Source organism: Protopterus annectens, chromosome 3.part1, assembly GCF_019279795.1.
Source record: "Protopterus annectens isolate FY-2018-M chromosome 3.part1, PAN1.0, whole genome shotgun sequence".
NCBI classification, from domain to species: Eukaryota; Metazoa; Chordata; order Ceratodontiformes; family Protopteridae; genus Protopterus; species Protopterus annectens.
Genome location: NC_056732.1, coordinates 737,181,310 through 737,194,094, shown reverse-complemented (window position 1 = coordinate 737,194,094; position 12,785 = coordinate 737,181,310). Strand labels below are relative to the sequence as shown.

The following is a 12,785-nucleotide window of genomic DNA, read 5'->3' as shown; positions in this document are numbered from 1 at the left end:
TGGTTAAGTGAATTTCTTAGGCAATGGAGGCTGAGGGAATCAATCCCTGAACCACAGGAAACTGCTTGTTAACAGAGTTTTGATCCTATATGCCAGCTAACAGAAATATTTACTATATTTTCAGCAAGATAATGGTAAATGGGATGTTATCTTAGCACAAAAGAGGCATGGTGCAACATTAAGCACTGCAGGCTGCATATTCTTTTAAAGATATCCCCCAGTAGAGACTACAGACCATTTTATTCCTGCAACCCACTTAACATATACCTCAACATCAGTAATGATAATAATAATGATACTAATTATAATAATAATAAATGTCACTACTACAATAAATTCCAAAGTCATGAAGATGTAGCATTAATGTATGTAACGTTGTCTTAACATATTTTACTAATAAAATATAAAATGTAATTTAAGTCAATAACCGTAAGGAAAGGATCAGAATAAATTAAACATACAGATTACTAGATTAACAAACTAAGGGTGGTAATCATAGTCACAGAGTATGAATGTGTGCACGGCCAAACAGTGAAGACCACACTGTGCTTTATGCAAATATGTTCAGTGGAAGTTAGTGACACTGACTATGCCAAAGTCAGGGGCTGCATATAAGCACCCAAAAGCATTTGGGTCGACTGTAAGCCTGTAAAATGGATTAAAACTACAGTGCTTATATGCAAATGCTACTATTTGAGTGTAAGGTGATGATTACTTTCTACTATTTTCGGAACTGACAGGTGACCACAGGCTTGTGCAAGCCTGCATATATTACTGGCACTCAATTAAGGAAAATGTCACTCAGAGCAGCTATGTAGAAGTAAATTAAAAAAAAAGATATACAGTGTTATGTACTGAATATATGGGTGCCTTTATGTGGACACCCTGTTTGGATCTTTATTAGGGTTGGAAATGGGAGGGTAGGACAGCTAAAAAAAGGTGGGGGAAAGAGAAGGTGTGCACAAAAAGGAGACATAAAGAGGGTTGTGCTGGAGGAGGTGGGAGAGTAGGAGTATTATGTTTCTCAGAGGGAACAGACACCCCTTTTTTCAGTTTTTTTACATGAGAGGGAAGTTAGAGAAGGAGTAAGGTAAGAGTATGTAGGAGAGAGGCTTAGGGAGGGGTTAAGGAATGGAAAAAACATAAAATAAATGCTACAGTGGGCTGGCACTAGTGGGGGATTCAAGATATACAGATGGCAAACAGATACAAAAGGTGGAGGGTGAAGAGGTGTCACAGCAGGTCTCACCCCAGTCCAGAGGACCTCAAATATTCCCACTGGGTTATGTACCTGCAATGGGGAATCCCAGTGATGTAACAGTGGAGTCCTCTGGTGTCTCAATGGATGCTGCCGACTGGTTCAGTGAGCCTGTAACCAACTGAAGGAGGTCTTGCATGGGTTGAAGGTGTCTCTCCTCAACAAATTCAACTAACTTTTCAAGCAGATCTCAAAATGTGTTACATTCATGGCTTTCCAGGTTAAACTTTGCTGGAGTGAGCACAGAACTATTGCCACCATCCTGACCCTGACTAGATCTCCAAGGGCTGCAGACGATGATGGTGAATGGTTGCTGATCTGGGAGGAATGAGGCTGGGCTGCCACTGGGATCTCTGGATCTGTGGAAAAGGAAACATAAATGGGAAAATAAGAAAAATGGAAGATAAATAAATTAATAAAAAATAAGAACAGAGAGAGAGAGACATACAAAATGGAGATAATAAGGATTCATAAGTTGCATTTATTGACAGTGCATATTGATTATTTATTAGGCAGGTTTACTACATGAATTTCTACTATATATTACATTCATTAATAATATTGGCAAATTATTCTACTGTTGACTGTAGTGGAAAGATTACTTATGGTTATTTAATTATTTGTGCACTTCTTTTCTGATTACCATTTATATTCAGAACAGTTCAACAATAATTGAAGCACAGTCCTTTGCTTTGCGGGGGGATATAGAAAGGCACAGATAAGGCACAACTGTCTTTTTATGTCTCTTTAATGAAATGAGTAATACAAACACCTTCTGTGAAACATTTCATCCTTCTGTGAGACTGTACCTTCCTACAGTGTAAAAAATGTATTCCACAGCTGTGCACACAAAAGTAGCATAGATAAAGACATATATATTCTTTTTTATCTTATTTCTATAGCTAAGGACTAGCAATAGAAATAAGATAAAAAAGAATATATATGTCTTTATCTATGCTACTTTTGTGTGCACAGCTGTGGAATACATTTTTTATAACATATGTTTTTCTAGTAAATGTGATACAATGGATGCATTAATTAATTGAATAATACAGTAAGCCTTGGTTGACTAATACAGATTGCTAGCAGTAATGATTGCTCTTCTCAATCCCTGAAAATCTTTCTTTACATTTCCTAACTTCTTTCTTTTTTCTTTCTTTCTTTACATGAAAGTGTTACATTATGTACTCTGTTCCTGTGCTTTGATAGACTGAGAGGCACCAGAATCAATGGAGAGTGGTGAATGAAGTGTTAGCTACTGCTGCATTGCTTTTAATGACAAAGGTAGATTTTCATAAAGTATGCTAATTATAACAACAGCTTATATTCAACCACTAAAATCTGCAGTATTATTTGCACTGCTTACCTGTATTTTCCTGAGTTATTACATTTTCAACTACCTGTAAGGTATACACTTCTTAGTGGTAAAATGAATTAGGCAGTACAGCATACAAGAAGTTGTATGCAGTTCATATACTTGCTGCTTTGTTCCCCCACCCCCATTATGCCTAATGTGTGGTGGCTAGCTCTTATCAGCCATTTTGTACGTGTAAGAAAGTATTCTGGAAATAATTTACATACATCAGAAAAGCATGCAGTTTGTACATCAATAAAACATAAGTCCTTATGTCTGCCTCTCACTAACTACTGGAAATGAATTCAGCATTCATTCACTTTGTCTGCATAATTTAAAAAAGTTACGCACTTCCTATAATTTCACATTATTGAGCTATATGCACATATAATTCTAAAACTCAATACAGTCATACATACGTATACCTGCATTGACTTTGCATAGTTGTACCTGCACACATACAATATTTTGCTTACATTACCCATTTTAAAATGCAAAAAAAGTACTTACTATAGAATTCAGGCTTTCTGTCCTATATCTGCTCCAGATGGTCCCCTTTGCCTCTGTTAGTCCTCATATCTGTGCTGACACTGCCACCCAGAGTGAGAGATTCCCATCAGAGATGATGGGTTTCCCCTAACTCCTACCAAATATCAACTTTATAATAATGTCTTTCGGCTTTTCCCGGTTAAAGGTCACCACAGCGGAACTCCGGTCTGCTAATGATTGGCAGTGGATTTTTACGGTGCTGAATTGCTAGCCCAATGCCCAACCTTCAAAGAAGGCACACCCATTCACAGATGCACCACCTGCATGTCTTTAAATGTCACTCGACCATGGGGAGGACATGCAGACTCCACACAGAAGGCACTCCAGTCGAGAATCGAACGGGAGAACCTCTTGCTGTGAGGCAACAATGCTAACCACTACACCACCGCAGCCCATCCACTTTATTCCATTCTATGCCAGCCATTGCCTAGTCAAGTTTCTGCAGGTATGACTCCTGAAGAAGGAAGAGAAGGATCTTGGTCTCTTTTTCAGACCAGCTTGAAACTCAACCCTGGACTTTCACAAATGCCATCATGCAAACTATCAGTGAGAAACTGAAGGCTGTAAGTGCAGGACAGGGAACAAGAGGGTATAAATCATGCCCTCTGAGGTGTGATATCAGCATGCCTGGCCCATGCATCCATACAGGGGTATAACCTTTGGGATTGATAGCAGTGTCAAGGTTGCTTTATTAACTGGACTGAGGAAGTCACATGGATTGCCACAGATTGTTTTTGTTTTTCAATAGGTTCATAGGTTCATAGGTAGGTACTAGGCTATTGGCCCAAGAGCCTATGTAAGCCTAGCCAACAAGGTTCCCTGGCTTACTCCACCCAAGAAAGTTATTTTCCTGTGCCACTGTCGAGCAGAGACACAGAAGTGATCCCTGGGGTGTATTTCCTATTTCCCATCCACTCATCAAGATTTTTCTTGAAGAGTGCTAATGAAGAACTTTGCTTGACATAGATAGGTAGCCTATTCCATAGTATGGGAAGTCTCTGGGATAGGAATCTATCCCTCCAGCATTTCCTGTTTATTGTGGTGACAAGGTTTAGGTCCCTAGAGCGTGTAGCTCGGAGAGATTGGGATTTCTTTAGGTGTAGCATGCCCAACAGCTCTGGGTTTGACATAGCTTTATATGTTAGGGAGAGATCACCTCAGAATAGGTGATATGCTATGGAGTAAAGCTGGAGTTTTTTGAGGCGGTCAGTGTGGGGCATTTGTTTGAGGCCAATAATCCTCTTTGTGAGGTACTTCTGTGGCCTTTTCAGCTGCTGCAGATGTCTTGTGAGGTACATTCCAAAAGAGGCGTTGTACTCTATAATGGGTCTAATGAGTGTTGAGTAGAGGGGAACAATGACCTCTTTTTTCCTGGATGAGAACCCTTTTATGATGAGGTGTGCCATGTAGAAGGACTTCCTGACTACTGTGGCGATGTGACTATGAAAGGAGAGACTACTGTCCACCTGGGTCCAAAGGTCTCTTATCACACATTCGGTGTTAAGTAGATTGCTGCCTATGTAGTAGTTCATGGGTACAGAGTTTTTACCAAAGGGGATGACACTGCACTTTTTGACCCTTCTGTAGGATGTCCACATCATTTGGGGACTTGACTATGGCTCCTAGTTTGCAGTCATCTGCGAACTTCGTTAGCCAGAGGCCTTCTGTGTTAGCCTGTACTTCAGAGAAGTAGATACCAAACAGGAGAGATCCCAGGACGGAACCCTGATGTACTCCACTTGTCACTGCTTTGAGGTCAGATTTGGAGTCTGCAACTTTTACAGTGTGGGTTCTGTCAGTGAGCCAGTTGGCAACACATCTTGTGATGTAGGGATTTATACCTAGTTTAGTGAGTTTAGCTATGATTCCAGAATGGGGGATGGTTTTGAAAGCCTTGGCGAGGTCAAGATAGGCTGTGTGAACCACCTTACCCTCATCTACGGCTTTGGTGACTGCCTCAAAGAAGTCAATCAGGTTCAGGAGGCATGATCTGCCTTTCACAGACCTGAACTGGGTGGGATCCAGAGTTTGGAGGTTACCAATGTCTTTGTTTATGAGTTCCATGATGATACATTCCATGGCCTTGCAGACCAGGCTCATCAGGCTAATAGGTCGATAGTTCCTGGGATCAGTGTTGGCTCCCCCTTTGTGGAGTGGATAACTGTTGCTGTGTGCCATTCAGTGGGCACAAAGCCTGATGCGAGGCTATTATTGAACATGGTGCTTAAGTGGGGAGCCAGTTCGTTCTGAAGTTCATGTAAAACGCAGCCTGGGATGTTGTCCGGTCCCATGCATGCTGTGTTTTTGGCTTTAGAGAGTGCAGCTTTTACCTGCATAGTTGTGATTACAGGGACTCTGCATTCTTCCTGTATAGATATGGGCCCTTTAGGGGGTGAGGGGGGGGGTAAAGTTATCACTGAACCTATCTGCCAGGATGTTGGCAATATCAGTTGGTTCTGTAATTTTTGTGCTATTGTGCTGTAACGCAGAGCAGATCTGGGTGTTGCCATCGAGATTCTTGACATAGCTATAGAATGCTTTGTGGTTGTCCTTAGAATTAGTGGTGATTTTGTTTTCGTAGCTAGCTTTGGAGGATCTTATAAGGGATCTCACCTTCTTACTGAGGCTGACCAGGGTGCTCCTTCACTCATGGGATTTTATTCTCTTTTGCAACAGTTTTTTCCTTCTGTTGTACAGTTTGTTTATGGCAGGAGACCACCAGACTGGCTTCCTTTTTTTGGGGGATAGCGTCTTGGTTCTGTTTGGGATAGCACGATCCATGCACTCGTGTAAGTGCTTATAGAGTGCATTTGTGTAGGATTCAGCAGTTGTAACTGTATTGTCCATCTGCATGGGTGTCATGAAGTTCACCACTTTTGTCTTAAGAAGCATGAAGTTGGCTTTGGAGAAATTTTTTACCGTGGTTTCCTTAATGGGTGGTGGGGGCGGGATGTGGATATCAAGGGTGATTAGCTTATGGTTGGATCGGACCAACGAGGAGTTGACTTCAGGTGTGGAATACCGGTCACTCATGTTGGTAATGACTAAGTCTAGGATATTGTTGCCCCTGTTGGAGGTGTGGATAAGTTGATCCAGGGCATTGGAGTTTATGAATTCCAGATAGCGTTGAGCTAAGGAGTTGGTATATGAGTAGTTTTCCCGGTTAATGGTGGGGTAGTTGAAGTCACCCATTATTAGGGTGTTTGGTTGAACTCTAATATTTTCCAGTGCATCAAGAAAAGAGGAGTGGGAATCCTGGGGCATGGTGGGGGATCTGTAGCTAGCTACAATTTGGATTGCAGTTTTGCCCAGAGTTAGTTGCACTTGGATAACCTCGGATGCATTATGCTGACCAACTAGCCTGGAGGTGTGGATATCCTTAATGAATATGGACACACCTCCGCCTTTGGTGTTTTGGTCCAGGTTACATGGCCGAAAAGTGTGGCATGAGTTATAGCCTGGTAGTGCAGGGGTGCTCTCTGGAGCCTTGAACCAGATTTCAGTCACTGCACAGATATCGATGTTCTCCATTTTAAGGAGTGCCTCAAGTGAATGCATTTTGAGATTTAGACTTCTAACATTGAATAGCATTACCCTCAGTTTTTGCTTGCCTGTTCCTGTTACGGTGGTGAATTTGTTATTTGAACCCTGCCTAAAAAACTCACTATAGGGGCAGCAAGAGCCTTAGCCAGTATCCAAAATCCCAGGGGCGACAGGTGCAGGCCATCTGTGGCAAAGCATCGTGGTCTGTCGACCATATCATCCCAAGCAGACAGATACTGGATCCCCTTAGAATGACACCAGAAGCTTAGCCAATTGTTGAAGTCAATCATTTTGTCCTTGTACTGCAGTATTATTCTGGGTGATGGCAGAATGCTACTCAGGGCTAGGGTCATACCTGCCTGGGTTACAAGATCAGAGAGCTCTTCCATGTCTCTTTTCATGTAGTCCAGGGAGGTACATCTCAGGTCATTTACACCAACATGGACAATGACTGAGTCATATTTGTACTTGTTGTGGAGTGACCTGAGTGTGTGGGTTATGTGGCGGATCCTGGCACCCGACAGGCAGCTGACAGTAACCTTCTCCTTGTTTAGCCTGGTGAGTGCGACATCAGTGTGCCTGACTATAGAGTCACCTATGACTAGTGTGTTGGGTACGTTGTTTTGCCTTATTGGTTATGGATGAGTGGCACACTGAGTCTGTGGGCTCTGTGTCATTTGGGTTGTGTTGGGGGATGGAGGTTGCTTGTGTTTCTGCTTTGGAGGTCTCTGTTGCCTAAACAGATTATTATTGAGCCTCCGCGAATGTTTTTGTGTTACTATGTGTGGATTTTGGTGGTGTAGATTTAGTGAGACTATGTGATGAATGTGGTGTGGTGCAAATGTTTACCTTCTCCTCATGACTGTCAAGTTCAGTCTTGGTTGGAGAGAGCTTTACCTCCAGTTTGGCTAGATAAGTGCATCTCTCACAGGTTGTAGTGTTGGGTGGTAGGAGGAGAGGGTTGTCTGTGTACATGAGGCAATTTCTACATTGCCTCAAGATGCCCAGATTCATCAGATAGACAGGAGAGAACACTAGGAACTGACCCTTGGACATGCCTGAATAAAAAACTATTTTCCTCTAGATAAGTGAGGAAAGTAAGTACAAGAGCTGTTTTCCTCTAGGTAATGAGGAAGTTTGAGTGCTATAGTAATTAGTAGCTTATTTAGTGCTTACAAGTTCTGAACAAGTGCTGAGCATGAATAAGCAAATTTAAGTGCTAAAACTAAGAATCTGTATCTGCACTAGACGAGTTACAGGACAGGAACAAGTGCAAATGCAGGCTTTTAAATCAGAAAGTTGAGAGAGATGGAAGAGATTGCCCAAACGGCCAATAACTACAATTTCTGGGCCAGAACCACTCCTTATGTGGTAGGCAGGTTACCTAGTGCTTACCACTCCCACTGATAAGCTAGAAGGCTTCCCTCCAACACAGAAAGGCTTGGGGGGCTCAGAAGCTTACATACAGTCCTGGATACAGCAAATCTGTATCTGGAACACTAGTTACAGGAAAGGTAGGAAACAGGCTTACAGTTTTTTTGTTTTTTTTTTTTTTACAGAAAAGTAGCAAAAACAGTAGTAAAAACAATTCACACGCAGTGCCAGCTAGCACACGAGTATGTAGCAATATTAGACCAAACACAGTTTAAAACATGCAATTAAATTAAAAAGCACAAATGATAGCATGACCTTAAGGTTGATAATGTAACCTTTGTTTTTATGATGCAGTAATTTTTGATGTTCATTGCTAAACGTTTCATTTTTTGTGTCCACTTTCAAGTAAGTTATTGATAGCACTTTGTAAGGTTTTGCATGGGTCTTGTGGATACTTTACACCTAATGAAATGGATAGACATTTGTGTTATGGTAGAGTTCATACTGATCAGCTCAGATGAGCTTCATATATATATAATCTTTGAAAATCAGTCTTAATTTATGCCAATAGGCTTAAGCTGTCATATTAAACTGCACCAAGCCATGTTTGTTACCGACAATGCAAGGAAAGCACAACCACATTAAAAAATATTTAAAAAGTTAATATTTGGAAATAATTAGAAAATCACAAAGGTTGGTACTATTCACTAAGATCAGTTTATAATAATAAAAATAAATGGATTGCGTCTAGACCTAGGGATGTCATTGTTCCCCTTTACTCAGTCCTCATTAGGCCAGTCATTGAATATAATGCCCCCTTTAACATGTATCTGTCCCGGCACATGCAACAACTGGAAAGCCCACAGAGATACCTTACTAAAAGGATATAAGGTCTAAACAACATGTCCTACATGGGCAGCCTCAAATTCCTGTCACTATGCTCGGTATGCTACAGACTGTTAAGAGGTCACCTGTGTCTGACATAAAATGCATCCTTCAGCCCATTACTGAGGGATTTACTGCACATCAGCAAGTCAGATGGCATCAGAAATACTTAGCGTAGCTAGCTAAACCTCTTCTGCAACATCAACAGAATGGTTTGAAGGGACAGGAAATTATCTCATTTGTCAACCTGTACCTGTTCTCTGGTAATGAGTCAGCACAGAACTCTGAAAACTGCACTGTAAACTCACCTCTGTCAAATTTTATGCAGGACCCTTCCAGTGGTGTTAGATTCTTATACATTTTCCACCTTTTGCTTTGTCTTAATAAATAAGCTAGGAGTTTTCCCTGCTTATTCCCCTGGGATCATGACCTAAATTTCACCCTTATCAGGTACAAATGTGCTGTCTGTCCTAGCAATGCAGGTAGCTTATTATACTGTTGCACCATCTGTCTCTGTCCCTATATCTCAGATTTTTTACAACTCCGATGCATCTCCAGAAGATCTCTTTTTGTTCTGTGTATTACCTTATCCATTTTCCAGCACTATAATGACTTAACATATTCGCATAAACTTTGTAACTCATACTTCAATATGGCCCACCATGGGCAGAGCAGAAAGCTCTTTATGATGACTTAGACTGCATACTGAAGGGTTAGTAGCTCTGGTTAGAGACCAAAGACACTAGTCCAGCAGCATGTGTAAACATAATGCACACTAAAAATAGGGAGGAACAGTGGGTGTAGAATTAGAAAAACAGCTGTCAGGAAGGCACTGTAACAGAACATATTAATCTCTTCTCCACACACATTTCCCCATGATTACTTATAAAAAATACCCTGCTTGCAGGGCCCTGGCCTGAAAAGGGTAAGTATGACATGTGTACGGGAAAGTTGGAGAAGACAGCAGAGGAGGAACTCCAGGACAGAGCTGGTGCCAGACAGCGGTGGTGGGAATGAAAACAATTAAAAGAAGTCTTGCTTAGTGTACTTAGTATGCTTGTAGCCAAGAAGTCTTTTAAATATCTCAGTCCCATCACCCAGTACTGGTGGGAGACTAACAATGTCACTCATTTATTCATTTTATTTTATTTTATTTTATTTTATTTTATTTATTCATTTATTTATATTTGTTTACCTGGGTAGTGCACTAATCTCAATGGGCCATTTTCAGGCACGGCCTGGGTGAATATGATTGCATAAGAAATGAAAAAACATATTTACAGATGCAAGGACATGCTAAAAATAAATATATATATAGATACATATATATATATATATATATAGAGAGAGAGAGAGAGAGAGAGAGAGAGAGATACAGTTACAGATGCAAGAATATGGTACATTTAGTTCAAGAAGCAGTTAGCAATGTCATAACATGGGTGAAAAAATGGAATTATGCTTAGTATAGTTTTATAGATAAGATGTATTGAGATGGCTTCAGCAACAAGGATATTAGCATATCACTATAAAGAGAAATATGAAAACATTAGAAGAGGCACATGAGAACAGTTGCAAGAAAGGATACCATGGGGAGAAGACAGAAAAGGCATAAGAGGCAGGCAGAGGGAAAAGCAGTAGAAGGGAGAAGTGAGAGAGAGATGCAAAGAGAAGATGGAAGTAGGATAAATGAAAGGTAGTAAGTAAAGGGGATGACAAGATGAGGTAAGGAAGGATGAAACAGGAATAAAGGGAAGTGTGAGAGAGCTGCTGGATACACATAACCTGACCTGAATGAGTGCAGCTGCACTTTGTTTGAGGGAAGAGATGTTCATTGCAGTATTGACTGAAGTCAGAATGCTTCTGGATGTCTTGGACTGAGAGAGGAATGGAGTCCCATAGTTTAGGTGCTAGGATGGAAAATGCATGGTCAGTGCATTGGTTTACTTTTTGGAGTTAGTAGGGTGGGTTGAGATTGAGAGATACCCCTAAGATTATATGTGGGGGTTTTAGTAAAATGTTTATGAGTGAAAAATTATGATGTCTAGGGAAAAAGGGCCTTGTGAATTAGTGATCCTAGTAGGAAGTTGGCTCTGAAATCTACTGGGAGCCATTTAGATTTGGAGGGAGTTAGGCAGTGGTATTCATTATCGAGTAGTTAGTAATGAACTTGCAGATTTTACTGCCATGCAGATAGTTTACGAGGTGGTGTCATTTTTGTTTTTTTGAGGCTGCAGCTATAATTGGTAGTCTATATTTGAGGTGAGATAAAAGTATGCCCTTGCCTATGACACTTTGTCTGGCTTGAAGAGAAGAGGCAATAGCTTGTTTGCCCAGAACATTAATGCATTGTTCATTTTCATCTAGCCAAAAATCAAGTTATTTGAAGACTGTGTTAGTTTCTATGGTGGTATTGTTAAAATGTTTAGCATTAAGGAAGCTGGGCGCTCTGGGTATTATTTGGTTGGTTGCAAATATCATTGCTTTTGTTTTTTGAGGAATTGAGTATACATTTCTGACCTATTAGGCACTGGTTTAATCTTGGAGCTGAGTTTGTATAACAAAGTGGGATTTGTCTGACCTGTGGATGACCATGTCATTTGCATAAAGAATTAGAGGTATCTGAAGATGAACAGATGGGAGTTTGCTGATAAATAAGGAAAAGAGCAGAGGGGCTTAAGTGGAACCCCGGGGGCTTCTTCTATAAGAGGAGATGTGGTGTTGCCTACTTTCACCTTGAAGGATCTGTTTGTAAGGAAGTCTACAAACCAAGATTTTGCATCATCACTCATGTCTAGTTCAGTTAATTTGTCAAATGCTAAGTTATAGTCAATTAGATCAGTGGCCTATAGTAAGTTATGGTCAATTAGATTGGTGGTTTTGTAAGGTCAGTAAAGATGACTCCTGCCATGTTACCTTTGTCCATATTGGATTGCATGTTATCTGTGAGGGAATAGACAGCTGTTATGGTGCTGCGTCCAGACCAGAATCCAAGTTGCTTCCTGAATAGAAGATGGCATTGATGTAAATAAACAGTAATTTGGGTGTAGATAATTGTTGTAGTATTTTACCTAAAATGGGAAGTATTAAGATAGGATGGAACTGTGAAGCAGTAGTTGGCTTGGGTAGTTTTGGAACAGAAATTACTATTGCTGTTTTCCGTATCTGAGGCATAACCTTAGTTAACCAGATGTTATATGTGTGAATGAGATGGTGGAAGATGAAGTCCTTACAAAGGTAAATGAACCAAGGGAATAGGTTATCTGAGTCTGGGGGGGGTTATCTATTTGTATTTGGTCCAATTGTGTTTCAGTCTCTTTGGTTCTGATCTTTTTGAATTGGAGTAGTAGAATGTAAAGGGAGGGGTTGTCTGTAGGAGTAGTAGATTTGTGTTGTTGATGTATGGCAGGTTACCAAAGTCATTGAGGAAGTCAGTGCATAAGAGTTTGTATGTGGTGGTGTTAAAGGGGTTCAGGCGAGTGGAGTTTTGTTGAATTTTTTGCCCAAACAATAGGCTTATTTCTCTACAAAATATTTTTGGTCAGGCTAAAAGTGAGATTTGTTTCTTTTAGTAATGATTTTTGTTTTGTCTGCAGATGGAATGCTTGGCTAGGTTGCATAGACCCATTGACTAGATTTTCCCTATATATTCTAGATGAAAATTTCCGCGGTAGTGGTGCTGCGGTAGCGTTGTCGCCTCACAGCAAGACGTTGTCCCGTTCAATTCTCAGTTAGAGTGTCTTCTGTGTGGAGGCATGCGTGAATGGGCGTGCCTTCGTTGAAGGTTGTGCACCAGGGCTGGTAACTCGGCATGTAAAACTCCAC

The 12,785-nt window shown here is 40.8% G+C and overlaps 1 long non-coding RNA gene across 1 annotated transcript in view; it reads right to left on the bottom strand.

The window, feature by feature from the left end:
• Window positions 1-427: 427 nt before the first annotated feature.
• Window positions 428-12,785, bottom strand: part of LOC122798283 — a 293,492-nt gene continuing 281,134 nt past the window's right edge. The window contains exon 3 of the long non-coding RNA XR_006364238.1: window positions 428-1,617. This is a non-coding gene — a long non-coding RNA (uncharacterized LOC122798283). The remainder of the gene's footprint in view (window positions 1,618-12,785) is intronic.